Source organism: Lissotriton helveticus, chromosome 4_1 (genome assembly GCF_964261635.1).
Source record: "Lissotriton helveticus chromosome 4_1, aLisHel1.1, whole genome shotgun sequence".
Taxonomy (NCBI): Eukaryota; Metazoa; Chordata; class Amphibia; order Caudata; family Salamandridae; genus Lissotriton; species Lissotriton helveticus.
The window spans coordinates 2,087,522,355-2,087,550,235 of record NC_136063.1 but is presented as its reverse complement, the minus strand read 5'-3'; positions in this window follow the sequence as shown (position 1 = coordinate 2,087,550,235).

Here is a 27,881-nt window from a genome sequence, read left to right as displayed (position 1 = left end):
GTGTAATGACTCTGCGCACTTTTCTCACAGCTGTCCAGTGGTAAAGTGCAAATGCTCCTGTATACAAGCAGTTACGGATTGGTATTTCCATGTTTGGCTTCTTTGTTCTATGTGTCAGACCCTAGTAAAGTGCACTACGAGTGCCAGGGCCTATAGATCAAATGCTGTTGGTGAGCTGCAGCACTGAATTGTGCCACCCACGTAAACAGCCCGTAAAGTGTAACTCTGGCCTGCCACCGCAGAGCCTGTGCATAGCCTAGGGCTGCAATGTCGACTTGGCAAGTGCACACACTTGCAAGTCCCTTAACCTTCCCTTTTCTACATATGAATCACCCCTAAGGTAGGCCCAAGGTACCCCCATGGGCAGGGTGCGTTGTAGGTAAAAGGCAGGACATGCCCTGGTGTGTGTGGCATGTCCTGGTAGTGAATTACAGCCTACTTTGTTTTTCACTATTGCAAGGCTACCTGTTCTTAATAGACCATGCTGGGTAGTTTGATCATTACATCCTATGATCCTAACTGAGTTAGGGAACATGGTAGAAATTCAAGTTTATTATGCCTGAACTCAGAATGATAAAATACATCTTTAGTAAAGTTGGTTTTAACATTCTGGGTTTGAAAATGCCACTTTTAGAAAGCTGGCATTTTCTGACCTAACCATCCAGTCTGCCTCTGCGAGCGTGTGTATTTGCGGTCTGGTTTGTGAGTGACAGGGCTGGGGGGACAAGGTGATTCAGCCAGGCTGAATAGGCACATCTACACCTAGAGGGATGGGAGGAGTAGCGCCTAGGGCTGAGATCACCTTCCACAATGATGGCTCCACCTCCTGTGGTGCGTCTGAGGACCCTGGCCCACACTGACAAAGAAAGAAGGTGCACCTTGGTAGAATGCACCCCAAACTGGTTTGAACTAGGTCCAGGCCCCTCTGTCTTCAGTGAACAAAGGCTTTGCTGGTATATATATTGGGACCCAAACCCCAAGACTTTAGATCTCGCTGGAATCAAGGAACCTAACAAGAAGAATCAAGGAACCTAACAAGAAGAAGAGCTGGAAGAGCTGCCAGGAGGAGTACTGTCCCTTTGCTGTGTTGTTGCTGTGCTGGGTTGGCCTGCAGCTGCTGCTTCTGCCTTGGGCAGTGAAAGGACTGGACTGAACTTTCTCTACTTGTGCTGAGTATCTCCAAGGGCCTGAAACCGAGCTGGCCTACTGTTAAGAAGTCTCAAGGTCTGCAAAGATTTCAACACCCTCTGGGTACCACCTCTTGAACCGTTGTTTCAGTTGCCACAGAGGAAAGGGAACCGCGACCGACTCTGGCCTTGTGTCCTGAAGGCATCGCAACGAAGCACCGTCTCACCCTGCACCGCCCGCCTCGATCTCACTGATGCCATCCTAGATGATCGCCACCAAGTTGTTGCTCGCACCGCATCGAGGGGCACTGCATCCTGCATCACCTCGCTTCACCTCGCTGGCCTGGGCTCACCGACACGGTCACTTCTGGCTCAACACCCGTGACTGCCTCGTCACGTACAGCTGTCCGGCTCGGTCTGCACCGATTCCCACCAACCAGCTCAGTCACTGCATTGCAACTTGCAGCACCGCATTAAGCACCGTCTCGCTCTGCACCACCCGCGTTGGTCTCATCGACGCCTTCTGGACGATCATCACTGAGCCGCTGCTCTCACCGCATCGAGGGACACCGCACCGCGCACCGCTCCACTTTGCACCGTAACCGCGATGGGCACCACGACCGGCTCTGTCACCTGCATTGCAACTTGCCAGCGTCGCATCGAGCACTGTCTCGCCCTGCACCACCAGCCTTGGTCTCACTGACGCCATCGGGACGATAGTCACTGAGCCGCTGCTCGCACCGCATTGACGGATACCGCACCGTGGCCACTTTGTATTGCAGCCGTGGCAGATGCCAAAACCGACTCGCTCCGCCGTGTATGTCGATCAAAGTAAATTAATGTAAACTACTCTGTCCTGCTGTTGCTGGCCCATACCAACACGATCCGCTAGAACTGTGAAACTCTGTTGTTTTCAGCATTGCGGTAGGCTCGGACCGAGCTACCGACTCGTACTAACTGTGTTTTCAAGGTAACTTTGCAATTTAAATACATTTTGCAACACAACTATTTTTAAAAGTACTGTACTGTGGATATTTATTGTATTTGGGTCTTGTTTGAGTATATAAAAATATTGGATATTTTTCTAAACTCGTGTGGTGTCCGTTTGCAGTGCTTACACTGTATTACTGTTGGTTATGTGCAAATACTTTATACACGGTCTGTGGGATAAGCCTGACTGCTCGTGCCAAGCTACAAAGGCGGTGAGCAGGGGTTATTTTAGGAGTGTAACTCCCTTACCTGGCTACAGTGGTGGTTTCTGACTGGCTTTGGTGCAAACCTTAGCCAACCAGAAATCCCGTGTCTAACAACCGTTAATAATTGAAAGTTTAAAAAACTGAACCAATGACTCACAGCTCGTGAGATGTAAAGCTGCAATAAGGCATCAACCACTTTACATGCCATTTACACCACAGGCCCAGAGCATTACAATACTCACATCAATAGACAGTGCCATTCAAGAGCCCATCACTTTGACATGATAACATGCATTCACACTGTCTGGCAGCAGATGGAGTGTGTGGATCGGTTTTTGTCTGGCAATGTGTGTGTAGTGAGCAGCAGAAACTTACTACACTCACACTGCCAGCCAAATGCCAGCTCAGACACAAAATCAACCAAGCTCTGGTCCAGGCACACCGCAAGCCAAGCAACAGTGCATGATTAGGGACATTAGGGGTTAAGGGTATGGCATTAGCTCTGCTATCTTCTTTTCTGAAGGAAAGAAGACAAACAGTGACACTGGATCAGTTAAATCAACCCCTTACGATAGCCCATCCTTGTTTAACATCTTCTTATCAGAACTGGCTCCTTTGATCCAGCATTTTGGCTTCAGTCAAACATCATATGCCGATGACACACAGATTGTGGTTGTGCCATACAAAGATCGAGCCTCCCCAGCACTGCAGTTTCAAAACTGTATGGCAGAAATTAACAGTTGGATGGGCAAGCACTGCTTTAAACTTCACTCAGAGAAAAACGAAGTAGTAATCTTTGGGAGTCTACAACCCAGATGGGACAGCCTTTGATGGCCGGCTGAGATGGGGGAATTGCCAAAAACAGTATAAAAGGCAAAAAATCTCGGGTACTGATTGACAACAAACTAACTTTCTCTCAGCAGACCAATGCTACTGTGTTGGTTACCTACCATCTGATTAAGAAACTGAAGAATCTGTCTTATATGCCCCAGGTCAGAGTCAGTCTCTAAAGAAATCCGGAGACTCCACAGGCTTCCTGTGGCACATCGTATCAAGTTCTATGCTTAGCATATATGGCCTCAAATAATACTGGACCAGTATTTCTTATAACCTTTTTCTCCTGGTACCATCCTGCCAGACAGCTACGATCCACTGGTGCCACTATTATGATGGTTCCCGGGAATCGCACCTCCAGTTGAGGAGGCCAAAGCATTGCTTATGGCACGGCTACACTATGACATACGCTTCCAATGGACATCAGAGCTAGGAGCTCACTTGTCTTTTTTAGAAAGGGTGTTAAAAGATGGTTATTTCAGAATTAGGTTCCACTTCTTACGGGCTTACTTTTAGTTTTCAGTGCCATGACACCTCGGGGTATTTGTGCACTCAATAAACTATATTAACATAACATAACATGATCACCACCAGCCAAGCAGCAGTTCACGCACACCACCAACCAAGCAATAGTTCAGAAACACCACCAGCCAAGCTCCATCCAACCACACTGCCAGTCACGTTCGATCCACGCACACTACCAGCCAAGCACCATACATAGCATACCACCAGCTTAGTGCAAGTCCATGTGCACCAGCTGCAAGTGCCAGTCCACACACACAATCAGCCAAGTGCCGGCCATTCACACCACCGGCCAAGAGCCATCAAGGCACACTGCCAGCTAAGCGCCAGGCCACACACATTGCCATCCAAGTGTTAGGCCAAACACACACTGCAAACACATTTATTTTTAACAACAATAACACAAGCAAATTTGAAGGAGATACAACTATGACCTCAAACATAACAGGTCAAATTAAATACATCAAATACTGCCAACTGACTTTTACACTCATGGTTGCTCACGCAAATACTGTTGCTTGTGGCATAATTTACTACATGCGGGCACACGTAGCCCAGGCTTTTTTTTGTGTTGAAATGTTTATTAAAATTTTTTAGATGAAAATACAAATGTAAATACAGATGCCAGGAGAAAACAACAGAAGATATTGATAACTGAAACATAATACAGATGAGAACATTTTTTGCATAAAATATAACAAAGGTGAGGGAACATAAGAAAAAAAAAATAGCAAATATTCCATAATTCATAAGACAATGGAACAAAGAAGATATGAGTAGAAATGTAAGAGAAGAGAAGAAGATAAAGAAAAGAAAAGAAAAGGAAAGAAAGGAAAAAGAGAAAGAACAGATAAAGAAAAGGAGAGAAAAAGAAAAGAAAGAAGAACCCCAGAGTAACAAAACCAACTAAAAAGGAAGATGGAAGCAATAGAAGTGGGGAGAGGTGAAGATCAAGCAAAGGAACAAGAAACAAGAAAAGGGGGTATCCTGAAGAGGATAAAATTAAGAAGGAATAACAATCGTAGGAGAGGAAGGAGTGGACACAGAGTCACAATCCACTGTAGTTACCAAAAAATGGGGACCAAATTTGGAGAAAAATGGAAGCCTGATCCTGCAGATTATAAATTATACGTTCATGAGAAGCTATTTGTATCATTGCCACCAACCACTCTTGCTGAGAGGGAGACAAGGAAGACTTCCAATGACGTAATATACATATTTTGGCCGTAGCCAAAGCAGTATGGAGAAGACGAACCTGTGGCTTAGAAAACCTCGGAAAATCGTGTAGAATAATATTTGCAGAAGTAAAGGGCAAAGGCAGTGACATGGTACTAGCCAAAGTCTTCCTTATAAAAAGCCAAAATGATCTGGTGCGGGGGCATTCACAAATAATGTGCGTAATAACACAACCGGAAGTAGAGCATCTCCAACACAGAGGATGTGAGAGTAAGTTAGCATAATGCAATTTGACCGGAGACCAGTGCCATTCATGTAGAATTTTAAAAATACAGAATTTAAGGTGAGCTTCTCAAACACCCTTATGCAACCCTTCTAAAATTTGATCCCATTGAGTATTTGAATATGTAACTGACAAGCGTGACTGCCAGTTCAGTTGAAGGGCTTTCGAGAGAGGTTGCAAAAACAGAGGATGTAGGAAAGTCTTATAAAGACCAGAAGTTACACCTTTAAGATTGCCCCACAAATTCAGATAGGACACAATAGGAGAGGCAGATAATAACTCAGGTGGGGAGCCGAGATGTTTGGTGAGGGCTTGCTGAAGTTGAGCATATTTACAGGATTGTGTGGGTGGTAAGTGAAATTCCTCCCTAAGTTGAGAAATGGATTTAAAATCATCACCATGAAACAGTTGCTCTAGAGAATGAATACCAGCTTGTTGCCATATGGACCAGGACAAAGTACGGCCACGAACCCGGATAGCCAAATTGAACCACAAAGGAGCTTTAATATGAAGCCGTGAGTTAGATGTAAGTATACAATGACTTCTTTGCCAAGACTTGTACATTGCGGATAATATAGGATTTTTAGGATCGGAAGAGCTGGAACCCTTACCATATAAAAGAGACAAACCAGGACCAGAGGCCAGTAAGTGACGCTCAAGTGGGACCCATTGAGGAATGTCTTTAGACTTAGGCAAAAAGAAAGAACGTTGTGAAAGATGAAGAGCAAGGGAGTAATGCTCAATAGAGGGAAGACCTAAACCTCCCTGCAATTGGTGGGATTTCAATTTGGCCAAAGTGAGACGTGGTTTAGCCGTACCCCAGATAAAAAGCTTAATTTTCGAATCAATGGACCGAAGAATAATTAAGGGAACGTGCAGAGAGAGCATACCTAGAACATAAAGAAAGCGCGGTAGGGTAACCATCTTAACCGCTTGAACTTGCCCCCAGAGGGATAAGCCTAGGGCCTTCCATTTATCAAAGTCTCTTTGCATTTGCACGATTAAAGGAGTTAAGTTGTCCATGACAATATTATCCAATCCTCTATTAATCAATATCCCCAAATATTTAAGCCGAGATGATTGCCAATGAAATGGAAAACCAGAGATTGCCTCCTGTGTAGTGCCAATGGACATCGGTAACGCTTCACTCTTATCACAGTTGATCTTATAGCCAGAGAAGGAAGAAAAATCATCGATGACGCGAAGGAGAGCAGGAAGAGAACGGGGAAGATCAGTAAGTGTGAGAAGAATATCATCCGCATATGAATACATTTTAGAGTGACCAATTGGAAGGGGAACGCCTACCATTGCGGCCGATTGACGTATTGTGGCAGCCAGAGGTTCCACAGCCAAAAGGAAAAGAAGAGGGGAAAGTGGACAACTCTGACGAGTACCCCGCCGAATTAGAAATGGAGCAGAAAGAAAACCACCGCAGTTAACTTGAGCTGATGGGCTGTCATAAAGCAATCGTACTTTAGCTATGAATTGATCGCCTAATCCAAATCTTTCCATTATGGTAAAAAGGTACTCCCATTCAATGCGGTCAAATGCTTTCTCAGCATCCAAAGAAAGAAGTAGGGCATCATCAGCAAAATGCTTAGCTGACCATAAAGCATGAGAGAGAGTACGCGAATAATTCCGAGAAGAACGACCAAGAACAAAGCCTACTTGTGAATTATGGATTAAAGAAGGTAAAACCTTACGGAGACGTGATGCGAGAATGCTAGCAAGAATCTTAACATCAGAATTTAAGAGAGATATAGGACGGTAACTACCGCACAACAAAGGATCTTTTCCAGGTTTTGGCAAAACCGCTATGATGGCCTTGTTGGAGATAGAACCAAGAGAGGATTCCTGTACAGCTTCCTCAAAGGCAACATGCAGAGTATCAATCATACTCTGCCCAGTCCACTTAAAAAATTCAGGAGGAAAGCCATCATCACCCGGAGCTTTATGGTACAGTAAGGCAGTTATAGCTGAGGAGATTTCCTCTTTCGTAATAGCACCCTCAAGTAGGGCTCTGCCATCATCTGAGAGTCGTGGAAGATGAACCGCATCTAAAAATTTAGACATCGCTAGTGTATCTACGTGAGTGCTTGGGGAGTAGAGAGATCTGTAAAATGAGGCAAATTCTTCAACGATCTCTTGTGGGCGAGTAAGTATATCACCACCGCTTGATTTGAGAGCTGGAATTGCCATAGCGGCCTCTCTCTGACGTAGCTGCGCAGCCAATTGTCGACCAGCCTTTTCCCCTTGCTCTTAGTGACGACCTTTCATCTTTTGTAAGTCATATTCACCTTAGAAGTAAAAAGAGTATTAAGAGACATGCGCGCCTGTTCCAAAAACTTACGGTTTTGAAGAGTCGGTTTTGAAATATATAATTGAGAGAGTCGGCGAATGTCGTTTTCCAGATTGATTTGTTTTGGCAGCGTTTTTCTTGTTATATAGAGGAGCGTCCCACATAAGTTGCCCTCTGATGGTTGCCTTAGCAGCTGCCCAGATCATCATTTTAGAGGAAATGGAATCCTCATTATTTATAAGGTAATCACGCAAGTGTGACTGTAAAGAAGCTTACCTGTTGGTGTTTTATATTTGTTTATATTTAAATGCCACGACTTGCGCCCTGGACTCGAAAGACCCAAATCAAGAGATAAGAGAACAGGAGAGTGATCAGATATGGCTGCTTTCAAAATTTTGGAGTCTGTAACCAACCGGACTGAATTTTGCGAAAGGAGAAAGTAGTCGAGACACGAAAATGTACCGTGAGTGGAGGAAAAGAACGTGTACTCTTTATCCTGTGGATGACAGAGTCTCCAATGGTCTACAAGACCAGTGTCAGTAAGAATGTCACGTAAGATGGCTCTATCCGAAGCATTGACGGTATCAATGCAACCTGTTCTGTCAAGAGCAGGGTTCAGAGCCAAGTTCCAATCACCTCCAATGAGAAATTGAGAAGCATTTATTTCTGTAATAAGACGATTGAGGTGAAGGAAAAATTGTTTTTTGGAACCTAGTGGAGCGTATACAGAACCAAGACAGATGAAGAGATTTCCAAGTTTCAGCTTAACGAATACATACCGACCTTCCGGATCAGACCATGTCTTTAAAATTGTGAAAGGGAGTGACTTCCGGAAAAGGATGGCCACCCCACATTTACGAATAGGGTTAGGATTGGTGGGATCAGGCTTAGAAACACTACTATGAATGACTTTACCAACCCAGTCTCTGCTGAGTTTACTGGATTCAAGATCGTCCAATTGAGTCTCCTGCAATAAAGCAACGTCCACATGCTTAGAGTGTAAATAGGAAAGAACTTTCTTGCGTTTAATATAATGGGTGAGGCCATGAACATTCCAGGAAATCACAGATAACGGATGAATATGAGACATGATAAGATGCAATAAATAAGGAAGGAGGAAAAGAGGAAACAAATAAATATAGAGAAAAAGAAGAGAGATGTTACTCTGGGAAACAGAAGACAAGAGGTGTGTAGAAGGCGGAAAGCTGAGCGAGGAAGATAAGAGAAAAAGGAGGAAAAAAGAAAAGAAAGGAAAAAGAAAAAAGAAGAATAGATTTGAAAAACAGAGTGAAAATCTAGAATATACAAAGTAAGTAGAAATAGAAGAAAAGAAGTATTAAAGAGATAGATAAAAGAGAAAGAAAAAAGAAAAGCAACCTAGACTGTTAACTACGGGTCTGGGCGCACTTAGAGCGACGCCAAGGGAGGCCGGACCCCCTTCGAGTAAAGAAGAATGGGGATCTGAAGGACAGATGATAACATGGAATACGTAAAACTCAATGGAATAAAATTACCACATCAAAATTGCAACCCCCCCCTCTCATAAGATATTGTCACGATATATAGTGAGAGAAATAGAAAAACATTAATGCCCCCCTGTGACTTAAGAGTCATATGATAAAAGCATGAGGAGAAGAAATAGAGGGGAAAGCAGGAAATCGAAAGTAGAAAAGGAGGGGGGATGGAAAGATATATGAAAATGTGTGAGAGGTGAAATATAAGAAATATCAGAACCCAATGTAAAATATATATGAAACGGCAACATTAGTATATATCGTACAAGAACTGGGTGTCCAATGAAGTAAGTATATAATATCAAACTTAACAATAATAATAGCACTATAGGGAGAGGGATGAGCAGGAAAAAAGAATCTCCATAGGGGAAGCACTATCTATGAGCGAGACATACAAATGTGTAAATGCTCTTAGGAGGCTGAAAATACCTAGTGTAAAATATAAAAGAACAATAAGCTATGAACACAATATGAAGCAAAAAGAACAAAATAACCATTTCATGAAAACGCGACAAAAGAACAAAATAAGGCAAGAATGATAAGAGAAGAAGAAAGAAGGAAATATGAAAGATAAATCACGAAAAGAAACAAAGCCAACACTCCCATATAAGAGAAAGACAAAGGAGGAAGGGAAATATGAAGTGATGCATTAGAGGAGAAATAAAAGAAAATAACAGAATGTAATCTAAACATATGAAATAAGGAAACAAAATAGAAATATAGTGACCAACATGACAACAAGAACAACATCATAGGGAGGGGAATATAGAGAAAAATAAAACCCCTCATGAAAGAGGCAATAACCATGCAATATATAAGAAGTAGAACCTAAAAATGGATAAATAGCTTCAAAACTGGAACTAGTGCACTGATGGAAAATATAAAATAACAGTAAGGTAAAGAGCACTATGTAAAACCTGTAGCAGACGTCACCATATTATACTGTGTATTAGATTCGCAACTGACAAAACAAGCAGGAAACGCATCATCAACAATAAGAATTGCTACAAACTTATGAAATGAGAAAGAGAAGACATTAGAATATGAAAAAGGGGAAATTCAGTCAGCATCAGAGGCTTCTTGAGAGGCGAGCTAGACTTGTCTCTTTGCTGTGTGTTAGTGAGAGAAGAGACGGAACGTAAAGCTGAGTCCCTTTCTTCCTGAGAGCGAGGCAAGCGAGTGAGATCTCTACCACGTTGCCTGGAGTCAGTAGAATCCTTCAAGTGACATGATGACATGTTTGTAGATGAAGTCTTGGATTGAGAAGGTTGAGCATTGGAAGAAGATTGAGTGTCCATATCATCGGACTTGATATCATCTAGAAACTGCTAGAGAAGGGCAGGATCATAAAAGTCTTTAGATTCTCCATTCCTGGTAATACGAAAACGTGCAGGCTCAAATAATCCATGTTTGCTGTCCATTTGATGTAGCTGGGGTCGTAGGGAAAGAAACGCCTTCCGCCGCTCATTTGTTTCCTTAGAGAAGTCTGCAGCCATGTGGATGGTATGACCTTGAAATATAAAGAAACCCCGTGAATGAGCCATTGATAAAATCTGTCTGGTCTGTTCATGCCAAAGAAAACAGGCGATATTTGGCCTGGGTCTTGCAGAAGTACCGGAACATGGTGGACCCAGTCTATGAGCACGTTGGATCTCAAGAAGAGGAACAAAAGAGATACCAGTCAAAATGGGGAGGGCATTACAGAGAAAGGTCTTCATATCTTGCTTTTCAATATTTTCTGGAAAGCCGAAAAAACGGATATTGTCTCTATGACTGCGGTCCTCCAAATCTATGATCTTACTGTGGAGAAAGAGTAGGTCCTGATCCGAACCCTGAACAGAATCCAGTCGGCTTTCCATATCCAATATTTTGGAGTCAATGGTGTCAATCCTTTTGTGAAAAGTAGTAAGTTCTGCCCTAATTGACTTAGTCTCTGCAGCCAATGATGTCATGGTAACATACAGATCCTCCAATCGGCGGTTAACCCCAGAAAGTTCTTGTAAAATGCGTTGCATAGTGTCAGACAAGGACTTGTCGCTCTGAGGTGATGCAACTTGCGATGAAGGAAGCGACGCAGAGCCATTACCTTTAGTTGTCGAAGTAGAGGATTGTTTAACCACGTCAGTGAAAAGTGGCTGCTTAGGTCCACGACCACCATTTCTGTTAGTAGACATGTCTGTGCACCTTTGTAGAGACGGACTATATTAGCGAATTATGGAATATGAGGCAATGGTGAGACCAATGACGCATCAAATAGCAAGGCAGGGAAACATATGAAGCAAGTAAATGGCCACTACACTCAGCATGTAATTAATGCTTGAAAGTGGAAAGCATTACAACATTGCCACAGAACACCAAGTATTGGTTCCCTAAACCTGCGCAACACTGAAGTCAAAAATCTTGCGTGCCAAAATTAACTCAGAAATCAAGCATGAGGTCGCAATAAATGGGAGCGACAGCAGACCAGTAATGTCATGGTGATGAATTAGTCTGTACTCAGGAGGAGCATTTGTGAGGCTGAGGGTGGTATATGAGAGAGCACAGTTATGCAAAACCCCAAAATGTAGTAATAGAATCCAATGAAGGGTTTAATTTGTTGTCATTGACTGTCAGTTAGAGGCAATATAATGAAGTACATAACGTTCATTTGAAGAGATGCAAAAGCAAAAGCAAGCTGAGACAGAGTGAAAAATTGCAGCTTGAAATATTTCAAAAGCCTCCAACATATGAGAGGTATCGTGAAAAACTGTTAAATATCAAAGTGCTTCACCACAGAACTGTAAAGAAATCCTCTTGTTAAAGCAGTGGAAGAGGGCGCCTTGTGTGAAGAATACACGCAATGTTAGTCACGGTGTGTTCATGGTTAAAGGAGCGCGGCCTCGTCGTCTGAGGGGGTGCGGCCTAAGGCATGAGAAAAGCCCGGCCCTGAAGTTGCAGGAGGCGCAGCTTACCCTGACAGGAAGCGCGGCGTCATCAGCGCGCAAATTCCGACGTGCACACCAGAGGAGACAGTCATATCTTCGTCTCTCCAAAGGTTAGAGGAATTCAGCGGTGCCCCACAGAAAAGACCATCGCAGCGCTCCACACAAGTTCCGCTGTCATACGAGCACTAAAAGCAGGATCCCAGCTGTCCGGTAGGAGAAGAAAGCTCGTTAGAGGTCCATCCCTCGGCAGAGCTCTTCCCTCAGGCGGCCATCTTCCTGCGTGGCCAGAACACGCCCCATAGCCCAGGCTTTTGAAAGAGACTGTCGCAGGGATTCTGCTCCTACACACAACTGGGCACAGAGACCCAGGACCTCCGTGATTTGTGGTATACCAAAAAACTCACCTTAGTGCCTAGAAACCCTTACCAGTGTCACATTAGCTATTCTTCCTATAGCAGAGGAACCAATAATTAGACAACCCAGAACATGCGACTTAGGTTATACTCAGGAATGGTGGGAAGCAAGAACACTCTTTCATTATACTCTCATACCAGTCTACAACAGGAGTAAAAAAGAGACACGGGAAATGTTAAAATATTTATTTTAACGACGTGCGCTAAGATGCAGTATCTTTGCTAACATAAGCAGACCTATGATTAGAAATTAAATGATCAGCATTGTTACAATTCCATAAAACACAAAAAGATAAATCATATTACAATGATGTTGAAAATAGGTCACCCCCCCTACCTAGGAATTATGTTTTATAAAATATAGAAGGTCTCTCAGGCTTGTTTGGGGGATCCCATACCTCTAAGATCAGCAGAACTGTATCACATCAGGATCAGCAAAAGCTCTCTGTCTCTCTGGAAAAACGGGATTCTTCCAAGTGTCTGAAATCATGCTTACAGTGCATTATTAAAGGTGCCAGAATCACGTTGGCTTGCAGCTGCATATATGCTATGGCTAGAACGTGAGCCGATCAGCTCGAAAAACAGCTACCTTGTTATGATAACCTTGAAGGCTTTAGTACTTAGTGTGCAGACTAGAGTCACAATGTAATTGTAGGGATGCTGAAAACAAGCCATTCTCATGTGAAGCATTTCACGCAGCCTAACTTACAACAACAGTTATATGCAGTGTTGTGTGCAAAAGTGGCAAAAAGGTAAAATGGCGTTTAAACTTCTAATAAGCCTATGCTAACTTAACAATGTGCGCAATTAGGCCCAGCCCTCACTACAACACTCAGGGCAGTACATGCAACTCTACTTCCGCACACCTCTTCAGACACAGACTGTATAGTGAAAGTCTTTTTTGGGCGTGGGAGGAATATAATGAGGAAAGTGGTGATCTTTCAAACTAGCCACATTCCCCACCACTCCAACTCTAGGAACACATGCAGGCTCCAATACTACAAGGCTGCCTATCAATCACATCCTGCTAAAACTGAACAAAAGCATCTTTGAATCTGGAGAACATTCTTTGAATACAACAAAACCATTGAAGGCTGGCAAATGAAACAGATGGACAGCCAACTTCTTATACCAAATGTATGACTTATGAACAGCATTGTAAGGCTCCAGCCTCTGATCTACTCTATCTATACCATCCATGTGCTTATTGTAGTCTACAATGCACACAGGTATGTGCACTTCAGGAACCTGATCGCAAACAGTTATAGGTGAAGTAATTTCATCATGAACGGTAGTCAGGATTTAGGCATCTCTTCTGTCTGTAAATTTCACAGCTAGAAGTTCATCACTAAATGAGGCACTGTACTGTCCTCTCTAAAGTTTTTTTTACAAACAAACTCTTTAGGTAAACTTTTAAAGGCACAGCGGATTGTGCCACATGCAACAGGGTCAACTTTGAACAATTCCTTGAACAACTGCACACCAGTGTAGAAGTTATCTATGTAGAAATGGTGCCCTTTGTTAAACAAAAACCTCCATCAAGTTCCCACACACTTTTTTCACTGATTCCAAAAGTGGGCAGACAACCACGGGGGTCAATACTAGAATCCCTAACAGTGTACACCCTGACATTATAGACGTTTCCAGTGCTACTCTCAGACTGCATATATAGCATAATTCCATATTGTGCCCTCTTGCTAGGAATGTACTGCCTAAAAACCAGAAGGCCCTGGAACATAGATCTCTGAAAAGCTATCTACAAAATGATCAAGGACAAGCTGAATTGATTACAATCAGGATGATCCTGTGGCAATGCTGAGGCATTACCAACAAAATGCAGCATCCGAAGCAGAAGCAAATACTGATCACGACCATGGTTGCAGGAAATATAGCAGTTGCCATCAAGGAATTAGTAGACAACTATGAAGCAAGTGACTGCTTCCTTATCAATCCTAACAAAAAAGGTATATCTCAGAACATCTTCAGCTCAAATAGAGGGGGGCTTAAGTCTGGCAATGTTGTCCCTCACATACTATTCGGCATACAAATAAGTCTAATAATATCCTCCAAAAATACATTGTCCATAAACAACTGAAAGAAATGTAGAGACAAATCATGTTTAGTATTCACTCTACACCCTGTGACACCAGTAAAGGCAGGCAACACCGGCTGCAGTATGTGTGGGGAAACCCTGAATTCCACACTGCTAATGGGAAGCCTTTAAACCTCGGCTGCAATCAGCAAATGAGTTTCCTCCTCTGAAAGAGGATGTTCCTTCGCAATGGGAGTAGCTTCATCATCACATAATTCCTCTTGGACAGAAAATTTAAAGCCAGATTCATGGACTTCTTTCTCTGTCGCAGATCCAGACTCAGTCTCATAATTATCGTCATAGGAAAATTCCAAATGCTTATCAACAATCTGCTGAACAGTAGTCCTGCGGCTAGGCATAATCCTTATTAATAAAAGTAACATGACAAATAAGTAACAATAATCAACACTGTGTAAAGTAAGTAATAAACAAAGTGTTACTATATCAGAAAGTAAAACTACTGGCATATAGTATTCTAGAAGGAAAAGTCAAGCAATACAAAGCACACAAAAACCTACATACTCAAACGCGATACCACTCACTTGCCAGAGACAGCTAGAATCAGGAACACCTGCAACGACTCTGCACAGAGGCAGCAAGCACCAAGGATATCTGACTAGAAAAGAAAAACAAAAGAAAATTACACAAAAGACAACACAATACACATTGTGCACAAATCCAAGGGGAATTTCACACACAAGAAAACAAAAGCTAAACATGCTGTTATTATTGAGCCATTTATAAAATAACACATTCATGCAGGACAATGATGCTCATTTGGAGTAAAAGTACAACAAACTTGTTCTTACCAATCACATGCAACTACAGAAACTACAGTGCCAAACCGCAAGCATGAGTTGCAGGAAAGGGAAACAAAAACTTTACACAAGACTAAAACGGAGAAATAAAAATTACGGTCACAAATGCAAATGAAATAAAACAATTAACATTATAAAACACTGCCCATCAACATCCAAGTGCCAGCCCACACATACCACCAGGTAGGCACAAGTCTACACAAAGTGCCAGGCAAGCACCATTCTACACACACATACAGCCAAGTGCTAGCTCAAACACATCGCCAGCCAAACGCACGTCCACACACACCACCAGCAAAATACAAGTACATAAGCAGCCAGCCAAACTCCAGTACTTACTGACCATCATCTGAACTCCAGGTCACACATACACAGAAACTTTCCTTGGTGCCTAGTTGTTTTCTGCTCAGGCCTAAAATATGGCCGATCTCCCGCAAGGCAGTCAGGAATGGCCAAAATAAATGTCCCAATAAAGGGGAGCGACCCCTGGCAAAGGGGCCACTCCCTGACATATAAATACACAAAATTCCTAGTGTCTAGTGGCTTTCTGTCTCCCTTGTGAACAGATGTGCCTGAAAACCTGGTTGATCTGCCCCCAAGGGGACCAAACCTTTCCTAAGGTGACGCTCCCCAACATGCCTAAATCAATTACTCCTTAGTGACTAGTGGCTCTACCATCTGAAAATATGGATGATGCCCTCAAGAGCAGCGGAAGCAGTCAAAATATATGCCGTCTAAAGGGGGGCAGCCTTTGTCCAAGGGGCCACTCCTCAAAATAACAAAAGAATATAAAAAGAAATCCATGGTGGAATAGTGTGTGCATTCCTGCCACACAATCGTGGCCCCACCCACAATTGTGCAGCAGGAATGTACTTTGTAGACACACTTGGTAAAAGAAATACTCTTTCCTTACTTGCCGGCTACTCTTTGCAGTGATCCACCCTTACCTCACTTCCGTTCGCAATCAGCGCTGGAAGATAATGGCTTCCAGTGCCACTGGCCTGCTCTGATGATCCCGCCACGCGATGTATGCTTTGACTTCATCAGATCACTAGGGGAGGGGGTAAGCTTGGCAATCGAGAGTGCTTCTACTCCTGCCTTGGTTAGTCAAAGTGGGTCGGCCCAAAGGGGAGCACCAGTTCTTCCACCATGGGTGGGTGCGGGGATGGCATGGAGCCATCCTATGCACACACCCACCAGTGCACATCCAGTGCACACAAGAGGTTAAAGAGGTGCCTCTGCAACTCGTTCTTAAATTGGAGCAAAGTTGGAGCATTTCTGAGTGCATAAAGGGATGTTGTTTCATAGTGGGTGCATAGGTGTAAATGGCCTATTGTCTTGTTTTTTTCCTTTTTACACTTCATAAATTGCTGTCTGATTGTGCCCTGGCTGCAGGTGTGCAGAGAACCACCACAGATGGCGAGCTTGTCTGCAGGATATGTCAGGGTGTTGGTCACGATGGTTTTGTGTATAACGCATCTGGTTATGGAGGTGTTGTGAGTCAGCAAGGGGAGCCTTTTAAGTTATATGAGGATAGGAGTAATGTGCTCATATTTCGTTAGTATGAATAACTTTTTGACATTTTGAAAATAAATTCACATAAAACGTAACACATTTCCAGTTGCAATTAAACCTACCATGGCCCAGCTGCATTTCATCTCCCTGTATTCGTCACATTAGTATTTAAAATACTGTCATCTCCATGTATAAAAGTGCTACTCCACCTTCAAATAAAGGGGGTGCAAATAGTTGGGGTATCTTTTCATCTTAGAGTTATTTGTACCACACATAATTGATCCTTTGGATGACTCACTCAATGTGTTTCTTTTTTTAACACCTGTTATTCAAACGCACAATGACACTAAACTAAGGAATGTTTACAGTGGCCTCAAAAGTAATACAAAATTCATTTACAGAAAACTCCTACTCTTATCTTTTGTTTCTTCAGAAAAAAACCCTGGGAGATGAAAAGACCCAAATGTTTTCCAATTATTGTTCGCCGACCTACACATTTTAGACTCTTGCCCTCACCCTTGTCACTGGGAACTATTCAACATCGACATGCAGGGAGCATTAAGAATATAAATACATATATGTGAAGTCTTCCTGAACAATAGGAAGCTGAGCAGCATGCAACAGTATTACGTAGGGGTGAAGTCACGTGTCAGACTTCCCTTTCCATAGGCCCCCACAGGCTTACAATAACCAAATGACCCCTCATTCAGGTAGATGAAAAGGAAAAATGGCATCCATTATCAACATGTCACTTTTGTGACAATCAAAAGATGGAATTTCTCATGTGTGTTTCATGTAGTTTTTTCTACAAGCTAAGATTTGATAGTCAGTTTTGCAGGCAATCTTCACTTCATTGTAATCGGCCTCCTCTAAACTTGAACACTAGTTTAAAATCCTCGGAGAATGCTTTTTGTACCTTAATTAACATTGGGGACGATTTTTTCATTGCAAAATTACTGCAATTGCTTACAGTTTCCAGTGTGGCGCACTGTTTTCAAAATAATATCATACAATAGAAGGACGCTCATTACGTCGCCCTAGAAATAATAAGGTAATCAATGGAAAATAATGCAATTATAAATATCAGTATGCAGCGTTAATGGATTGGGTGGCACTGTGAATTCAATCTCTGGCAGTTAAATTGGTTAGGAAATACAAAACACATGAGCTAGCTTTTTAAGGCATTGGGGATAAAACAATGAAGCTGATTTATTACAATTTGGCGATTCATATCATTGCTCTATTATTATGATTAATAATTATATGATTATTATGGTGCGCCTCTGCAGTTTACAAGACAACCTTGGTTTTTAGCCAGTGTTATAATGAATGCATATTCTCATTATGCAGTGCTCGTAAAAAGAAATGTTCTGCTGAATAGGCACTGATTACAATTAAAACCAGCAAAATCTAAGCAGAACCAAAAAATAGAGAAAACAAAACTTTCATGCCCAGCTTTCATGAGCAACTTTAATGGACTGGGATACTTAAGAGATACAAATGCATGACAATGTGATTGCCTCGTAGGCAACTTACTTGCGAAAACCCCACATGAAATGTAGACTACATTATGTCACTTCAATCAGAGTTAATGTGACGTTGAAGAAAATTACGCAGAATGGTAGTCTAAAAAGGCTCTGAATTGCTCTTAAATAGTTGCAAAACTCTTTTAACATATTATTCCCGAATGAGTACTGCTGAATGTGAAAAACCAGGACCTGTTTCCAGAGTATCCTCTCTTTTTTGCCCCAATTAGGTGCAGGTTTTCTGACTCTGATTGTGCTAGCAAGACCCAGGGGCTTGTGCTCTGATTAAAAATACAGGTAATTAGGAATAAATACAATTGGTACCTACATGTAAGCCATGTGCATGTACGGTAGGGCATTAGAGTCCGAGAAGACTTAATGTACTTAAAGGTGCATTACTGTGGTGTGTGCTGTCATTTTAAAAGCCAGCCCTGACTTGATCCCCCCTACCCTTGCCATTTTTAGCTCTGGGGTCCTGATCCTCAATGGCCTGTCCATAAACAAATGGGAGGGGGTGTATGCCCCCCACCTTCTCTAGCTGATTTTGGGCCTGAAGACCCCATCCCCCAGGGCTCAGCCATATTAAAATAGGGGTGGTAGGCCAAGCAGCACCTCTACCTGAGCCGATTTTGTACCCAGGGTCCCCATTCCTTGCGATCTGGCCATAAACAAATGAGGGAGGGGAGCCACATGGCCTCCCTCACAGGCCAATTTCGTCTCCAGGTACCCCATCCCCCAGGGCCCGTACTTTTCATTTTTTTATTTTGAATGGGGGAAGAGGGCCGCGTGACTCCTCTCCCGAGCTGATTTTTGCCCCAGGAAACCCATCCTCCAGGGCCCAGCCTTTTACTTTTAATAGGAGAGGGGACCACATGGCCCGCCTCCCCAGTACCCCACCGACCTGAGTCCAGCTATTAAGAAATCGGGGACGGGGATCACATGGCCACATCCACTGGCTGATATTGGTGTTTTAAGGGAAATTGTGAAGATTCATCAACCAGTGGCTAATATTTAGGCAAGCCGAAAATTGCTTTTCCTAAGAAAACATGGTCCTAACTATAACTACATACTGGCGACCGCTAGTAGGTAATATATATATATATATATATATATATTCACTGAAAAAACCATAGGTTATAGACCATATATAGTTAGGAATTAGCATTTAAAAAACCTTATTTTACTCACACAAAACCATTGAAATTCCATATATAGTTAGTTGCACTAACTATATATCGCGCACCCGCAATCCACTGCTGATGATGTCACATATTACATCATTCATGACATGGTCAGTGACATCACTGATGACATCACTGATGACATCTCAAATGACATCACTGATGACATCACTGATGACATCATCCAGTGACTGTGTGTTTCTGTAAAGTTTAAATATGTTTTACATATTGAAGAATGAGTAGATGTATAAGTGTCTGGACGAAGGATTTAGTAGGTGCGTGACTGAATGTATGAGTGAGTGATTAAATGTGTCTCACTGAGTGCATGGGTTAGTGACTAAACTGTCTTAATTTGTGCATCATTATGTCTGTTGTTCTGTAAACTGCTGCATGTGTTGATCAGTAGCTATATGATTAACTATATGGGTTATTGATTGATTGTCCAAGTATTTGTATGGGAGACTGAGTGTGTGTGTGGCTGGCTGGGAGGTGTGTGACTCTGTGCAGATCAATGTGTACTTGTATCAATGATTGTATAAGAAAGTAAGTATGTGTTAGTATATGTTTGAAAATGTAAGGTGCTCTATGTTTAACTGTATAGACAAGAAAATGGAAGTGTGATTGATTCTTTACAGGACTGACTAGGTGTGTGAGTAACTCCATGGATGAGTGGCAGAGTGGGAGTGTCTGTATAGGTGTATGAGTGCATATGATAGTGTTGTAAAGATGAGTGATTGTATGTATGAATGATTGTATGGGTGAATGAGTGAATGTGTGTGTAGACGTAGGAATCAGTGAGTGCGTATGTAGTAACTAGTATTGGTGTGTCAATGGTTTCAAAAATTATACTCTGTATTTAACACTGGGTGAAACAGAGGTTATATTAAAATGTGAGGAGATGCATTGTATTGTCACATGAATGATATCATCAGTGATGTGGTCATTGATGTCAAATGAGATGTCATCAGTGATGTCATCAGTGATGTCATTTGAGATGTCATCAGTGATGTCATCAGTGATGTCACTGACCATGTCATGAATGATGTAATATGTGACATCATCAGCAGTGGATTGCGGGTGCGCGATATATAGTTAGTGCAACTAACTATATATGGAATTTCAATTTTTTTGTGTGAGTAAAATAAGGTTTTTTAAATGCTAATTCCTAACTATATATGGTCTATAACCTATGGTTTTTTCAGTGAATTTTCAAGGTTTTGTAAATGCTAATTCCTAACTATATATGGTCTATAACCTATGGTTTTTTCAGTGAATTTCAATGGTTTTTTAATAGCAAATATCATAAGCTGTCGAATGTCAAGTACGTGGTAAGTGAAAACATTTTCGTGTTTATGCACACTGATCTGCTTTGAATGGTGCCCCCCCCCCTCATTTCTATTAGGAGTACTCTCTCTTTGCAGATACTGAAAGGTAGTTAACGCAGGCCTTTGCCCCCGTTGTAATACGTCGTGCCTGCTTCTCTCTCCATTTGATTGATTGTTATCCAAGCATTTACTGTTTTAGAATTGGTTCTCTTTGGTTCATTCTCTATTTACAAACAAACACAGAGTCGCAATACTCTGTTTAGTCTTTGCAGATAACGAAAAATCGTGTAAAAAAAAAAGAAAAGGAATCGAGCAAAATCAGTAGGCCACTAATGGGATCTCTTTTTGACCTCGCTAAAATAGAAACATTAGGAACAACCCCTCATGACAAATACGAAACTAGTGAGATGAACTGAACTCCACACAATGATGGCTGCAAAACAGCTCGGCTCCGCCACCCACCCCGCCCAAAATAACGATAAAGAGCGGCTGCCATGATTGGTTGCGGAATGGCCACGACGAAGCTACGAAATGGTGGTGCTCTCATGCTAACCCCAGCTTCAGTCTGAAACATCCAGAAACACTGTAGACTACCAATTCGATCAGTTCCGGTAGCGCCCCAATGTAACCCGGTAGAGAAGAACTAGCCCTCCCCTCTTTGACTGATGGTTCTTGTTGCCTGTCCCTTCTGTTGTCATTTAACAGAACTATTTAGCCTGCTGAAAGGGGTTGTATGACGCGCCGCGTTAGCGCATCCGGAAGTCATCCGGGGCGCGACGCGCAGTGCGTAACGTAAGCATAACAAGTCATGTGACTTGTTAATAAAACTTTTCATTGGTTCATTTTACTTTTCTTATTCTAATGATGAAAGGCTTGGTCATATGACCTAAAAATTACGCTTTTTATTACTTCCGAACATTATTTTTTCTTAAATATATGTTATAATGTTCCAGGCTAATGTACTTTCCCAGAAAATTTACAACTGTCCTGCAAGTAAAATATATTCTTTTTTCGAGAAAAAGAGCGTTTCTTCGTCCCATGACGGAGCCGTTGAGCAAAAGAGGGTCGACCTGCTGTCTTAGTCGCCGATACGCCTGAATATGAGATTCTTATCGATCACTTTATGTTGCAGGAGTAGAAAACACAACAGCCCTTGACCATTTATCTTTACTGCGTTCCTGCGTATTATACCTTTTACCCTTCATGTAATTGGTCTGCTTTATTTCACTTGCCTTTTAATGATTCTAAAACAGTAACTATTATTAAAAACTTTAACAATGTATATACTACTACCATGTTTTCTTTTAAAAACCTTTATTGTGAAAATTTCATTATACAAATACGAGCCTATAACCACGTGGGCCGGCCACGGAGCAAACTGTAATCGTATATGATGAGTAGACATTTACACTGTAGAGGAACGTAACGGGCGGGCCATTAGGTTGCAAGAACTAAGGTGTCTAACAGTTGCGGAATCGGTGGACGTACATTTTATAATTAAAATACGACAGGGCCAGTTACAATAAAATTATCTAGAAATACATTTGCGGGCAAGTACCATGGGTGACGTTAATTCGAACTTTCAATAGTACAGTAATCAATAACACATCAGAACTTAATATCAATAGGGATGTCGAAATATTCAATCAATTCTCGTCCCCGCCCGCCATATGCTTCAAAACTGCATACGTATCTCGTGATTTCAAGGTTCTGCAACCAGTACACAACAAGGAGTTACGAGTCCCATTTATTCCGGCGCCATTTTGAGCGAGGACGGGCAGGTCCAGGATATAGTCAAAATGTCTCTACCAACCATCGACTATGATGATGTTCATATGCTGTATTTATTAGAGTAACACTCATCTGTCCACATGAAATTAATTTGCCACAATCTAAACATGTCATTTTAATCTTTCCAAAGTTCTAAATATTTGGGACCATTTCCCTTGCCTCTGATGCTGTAAGTGCCACTTCTTTGATGAATGTACTGGCAGGTCGGGGGTTCTCCTCAAAATCTCTCTTTTATGCAGCACTATAATTAATTGGTGCCACCTCTCCATATGACGATGCATGGTATAGTTACCATAACTATATTTTTTTTCGGTTCCTCTGGAGAGTACATCGTGGCAGATGAAGCGTGTAACGTACCGGGAATTTACCTTTTTTTGCATGTACAGGAAAGGAAAAAAAAAAATCGAGCGTCCGAGTTCTAAAGTGTCCCAGGGCCATTTTAGTAGACCAGGCCCAAATCCAAAGAACAAGCCGCCATTTTGAGAGTCCTGTTGCAGCCGCCTGTCGCTGTAGCATCAAGAGCAGCCGAAACTCAGCTGAATGGCAACTGAAACGGTAAAGGGGCGCCCCACTACAGCAGACGAGCCTCCACCTAGGAAGGCCCGTTCACGCCACCTCCCCCCCCCCTTCGGGCACCCCACGCCGTTATTCGGAGCAGCATTGTAGGATGGCCACACCAGTGCGGCAACTTGCTAGACATCACCTCGGTGCCAACCGAATCTCAGCGCCTTGTGGTGTCTTCTATTCAGAAAATATTGTTGCGCTGCCTTTGGCCCCATTCGCACATCGGTCCGCTACTGACGCCATCTCACAGGCTAATGGGGCGCCCCACGCCGACTTTCAGCATTGTAGGATGGCCACACCAGTACAGCAACTTGCTAGACATCACCTCGGTGCCATCCAGATCTCGGCGCCCCACTGCAGATGAAGTGCCTCTCAACTATGAAACCACCACGGTGCCATCCGGATCTTGGCGCCTTGTGCTGGTTCCGGCCTATTCACACATCGGTCCGCTACTGACGCCATCTCACAGGCTAATGGGGCGCCCCACGCCGAGTTTCAGCATTGTAGGATGACCACACCAGTACAGCAACTTGCTAGACATCACCTCGGTGCCATCCGGATCTTCGCATCTCAACGCCTAGTGGTATCTTCCATACAGAAAATATTGTTGCGCTGCCTTTGGCCCCATTCGCACATCGGTCCGCTACTGACACCATCTCACAGGCCAACAGGGCGCCCCACGCCGACTTTTACCATTGTAGGATGGCCACACCAGTGCCACAACTTGCTAGACACCACCTCGGTGCCATCCGGATCTTGGCATCTCAGCGCCTTGTGGTGTCTTCTATTCAGAAAATATTGTTGCGCTGCCTTTGGCCCCATTCGCACATCGGTCCGCTACTGACGCCATCTCACAGGCCAACGGGGCGCCCCACGCCGACTTTCAACATTGTAGGATGGCCACACCAGTGCGACAACTTGCTAGACACCACCTCGGTGCCATCCGGATCTTGGCGCGTTGTGCTGCCTTCGGCCTATTCGCACATCGGTCCGCTACTGACGCGAACTCACAGGCCAACAGGGCGCCCCACGCCGACTTTCAGCATTGTAGGATGGCCACACCAGTGCTGCAACTTGCTGGACACCACCTCGGTGCCATCCGGATCTTGGCGCGTTGTGTTGCCTTCGGCCTATTCGCACATCGGTCCGCTACTGACGCCGCCTCACGTGCCAACGTATTTTCTCCGCATTTTATACCCTATGCCGCATAACAGGTCATGTGACTTGTTTATAAAACTTTTCATTGGTTCATTTTACTTTTGGTTTCCTAATGATGGAAGGCTTGATCATATGACCTAAAAACAACACTTTTCATTGGATGAAAACTTTTTTTTTCCCCAAACGATGAAAGCCCCACCTTGTTTCTGGATGTTTCAGACTGAAGCTGGCGTCACCATGAAAGCACCACCCTCTCGTGGCTCCGTCGTAGTCATTCCGCGAGCAATCATGGCAGCCGCTCCCCACCAGAAGCCTGCAGGAGTCGGGGGCCCCCAAAACTTTTGATGAATCCTCAAGGCGGAGGGGACGCTTTCGAGAATGGGGTCCAAGACCTAGCAGACAAGCGTCCGATTTCCAAGGTGTCCCAGGGCCATTTCAGTGGACCAGGCCCAAAAAGGAAACAGCCTGCCGCCATTTTGAGAGTCCTGTGACAGCCGCCTATCGCTGCACCGCAAGAGTGGGCGCAACTCAGCTGAATTGCGGCTTTTGACACAGTGGACCAAAAGCGGACGGAATGGCAACTGAAACGGTAAAGGGGCGCCCCACTACAACAGACGAGACTCCACCTGGAGAGGCCCGTTCACGCCGCCTCCCCCGGGGCGCCCCACGCCGTTATTCGGAGCAGCATTGTAGGATACCAAAACCAGTGCAGCAACTTACTGGACATCACCTTGGTGCCATCGTTCTGCTGCCTTGGAACTATTCGCACAACAGTTTGCTACTGATGACCCACCCCCCGCGACGCCCCACGCCGGATGCCGAAATCAGTGAAATCTGGACGTTGTGCTGCGTTGGGACTATTCGCACAGCCGACCGCTACTTCGTTGTTTTTCTCTAAAAATGTTTATATGTTATTACTGTTTTTGTTTTCTTGTATATATTTATAAGTTATTAAAGTTTTATAATCTTACTACTTTGTTGGAGTGCTATATATTTTTAATGTGACACATAATTGTAAAAACTTTGATGTACAAAGAGTCATCCCTGGAATCTTCCGCTTCAGGCTCGGTCCCCTCCCCAATCACAATACAGGATGGTTTTCAGATAATAGGAACGCGTCTGCTTTGACGGATCTCATCGAGTGTGGGCCTTGATCTACTATAACTCCTTTGAAGAGGGGTGATTCTTTACAGCTGGGGCCATAAACTACATCTGCAGGGCTAGCTGATACCCTAGGACCGGCCTGGACAATCGGACACAGAGGAAAAGGAGTGTCAGAGGGTGCGGTAGTAAATAGGGCGAAAGGGAGGTGTCGGGCGGGCACAGGGTGTGATTCTCAGTGAAGAGCAGCGCAGATGGGGGGTGGTTTATTACCCATGCATAAGACAGAGAGCGGGGGTGACCACTGCCTGGGGGAGATGCTTGCGAGGGTGGGGAGCCATGCTAAGGATCGACAGCGTGCAGAGAGTGGGTCTGGTCAAGGCATCTAAAATGACTGCCGTGCACGACAAAAGTGTGGCATTTGAAAAAAGGCAAGATGGCGCAGACAATGTTTTTCAACACTTCCTGATTTCCTTCGAATCGAACGTTAACAGACGTTGGGGCATATTACCAAAGTTAAGCGATATTTATCCCTAACGATGCTTAGCAACGAATTTTTTACCGCTAAGCATCTTCAGAAATTATCGCAGATAAACCTTGCTATTATCAAGGTTTATCGCAAATACGATAAAAAACGACCGCAATGCATTAATATCGCTGAAAACTCAGCGATATTCATGCATTACCGAGCTAATGCTCTTAGCCATGTTATCCACCTCCCATTGGATAACATGGCTAAGAACTGCTCAGGGCAGGTGGTAGCTTTTGGAGATATTCGCGCTTATCGCAAATATTTCCAAAAGTTGGTAATAGGAGATAGCGATGTTAGCGACTGTTTCCAGTCGCTAACATCTTGGCATGCCCACTTTGCATGTCATTAGTGATAAATATCACTCACATGCAAAGTGGGGCCCAAGATGGTCGCTATCTCCTACTAGCCGTCGCTAACTGGTGTTAGCAACAGCTAGGTAATACAGAGATAATTTTATCTCCGCGAAACGGAGCGCTGTTACAGATATATATCTTGTTTTTGAACGTTAATTTCTCAAAATCCACTGAAGCACATATATTGAGACCTAGCAAAGGCACATCGAGCTACCAGTCCCTACAATTTTGCCAAGTTTCGTGCAAATCCATTCAGCCGTTCGATTATTATTATTATTTTTTTTTTTGCCCCGCGGGGCCCTTTTAAAACCTCCACATCAAACCTAAGAGGTCAAGGAGGATCTACTATGCCCCCTTATGGTCATTTGCCCCTTCGCTTTGGCCTCCTCTTGTCTCTCGATCCTACCGAGAGACAAGATGGCGGCCGCTACGGACTGTTTGCAATGTTTACAGACGCCGGAGAACCAATCAGCTCCGCAAACCTCCGTTACGCGAAGCGGAGCGCTGTTACAGATATATATCTTTTTTTGAACGTTAATTTCTCAAAATCCACTGGAGCACATATATTGAGACCTAGCAAAGGCACATCGGGCTACCAGTCCCTAATATTTTACCAAGTTTCGTGCAAATCCATTCAGCCGTTCGATTATTATTATTATTTATTTTTTTTGCCCCGCGGGGCCCTTTTAAAACCTCCACATCAAACTTAGGGGGTCAGCGAGGATCTACTATGCCCCCTTATGGTCATTTGCCCCTTCGCTTTGGCCTCCTCTTGTCTCTCGATCCTACCGAGAGACAAGATGGCGGCTGCTACGGACTGTTTGGAATGTTCACAGACGCCGGAGAACCAATCAGCTTCGCTTCACAAAGCTCCGTACCGCGCAAAGTCCGCGAACCGGAGCGCTGCCCGGTCCGCTGTTACAGATATATATCTTTTTTGGAACGTTAATTTCTCAAAATCCACTGAAGCACATATATTGAGACCTAGCAAAGGCACATCGGGCTACCAGTCCCTACAATGTTGCCAAGTTTCGTGCAAATCCATTCAGCCGTTCGGGCTAAAAGTGAGGCCAACCGCCCTATGGAAAACTCAATGTTAAAAACACGTTTTGGGACCCCCCTTTTTTCTCGGCCCCCCCTTGACGAACCCCCCCCAAATTTTCCAGGGCTGCTCAGAAACAAAATGTGCCATTTTCCTGAAAATTTCAGCCAATTCCGTCCACAAACGCCAAAGTTATTAGACATAGAATTTTCAGAAATCCCATAGAGAAAAAATCCTAACTATATATACCTACTGGCGACCGCCAGTAGGTAATATACACACCCTAAGGTAACTATAACTCATGCCCCAAACATGCACAGTTTTTTGTATTGCAAATGTTATGAATTTATGTCTTTACTGATGTAATATGCGGGGTAGGTAGCAGTGCATGGCGTCCCTCTACTTCCTAACTATAACATCCCTGTAATCATAGTTTTTTTCAGTGAATATATATTGGGGTAAGGGTTGTTTTTAACGTTTAGGGGTGGGTGAGGGTAATGGGTGGCAAAGGTATTTTTAGGGTTTAAGGTGGTTAAGGAAATTTGGGTTGCAAGTAGGCCCTTGCGGGAAACTCTGCTCGTGAAGTTTGTTGAAT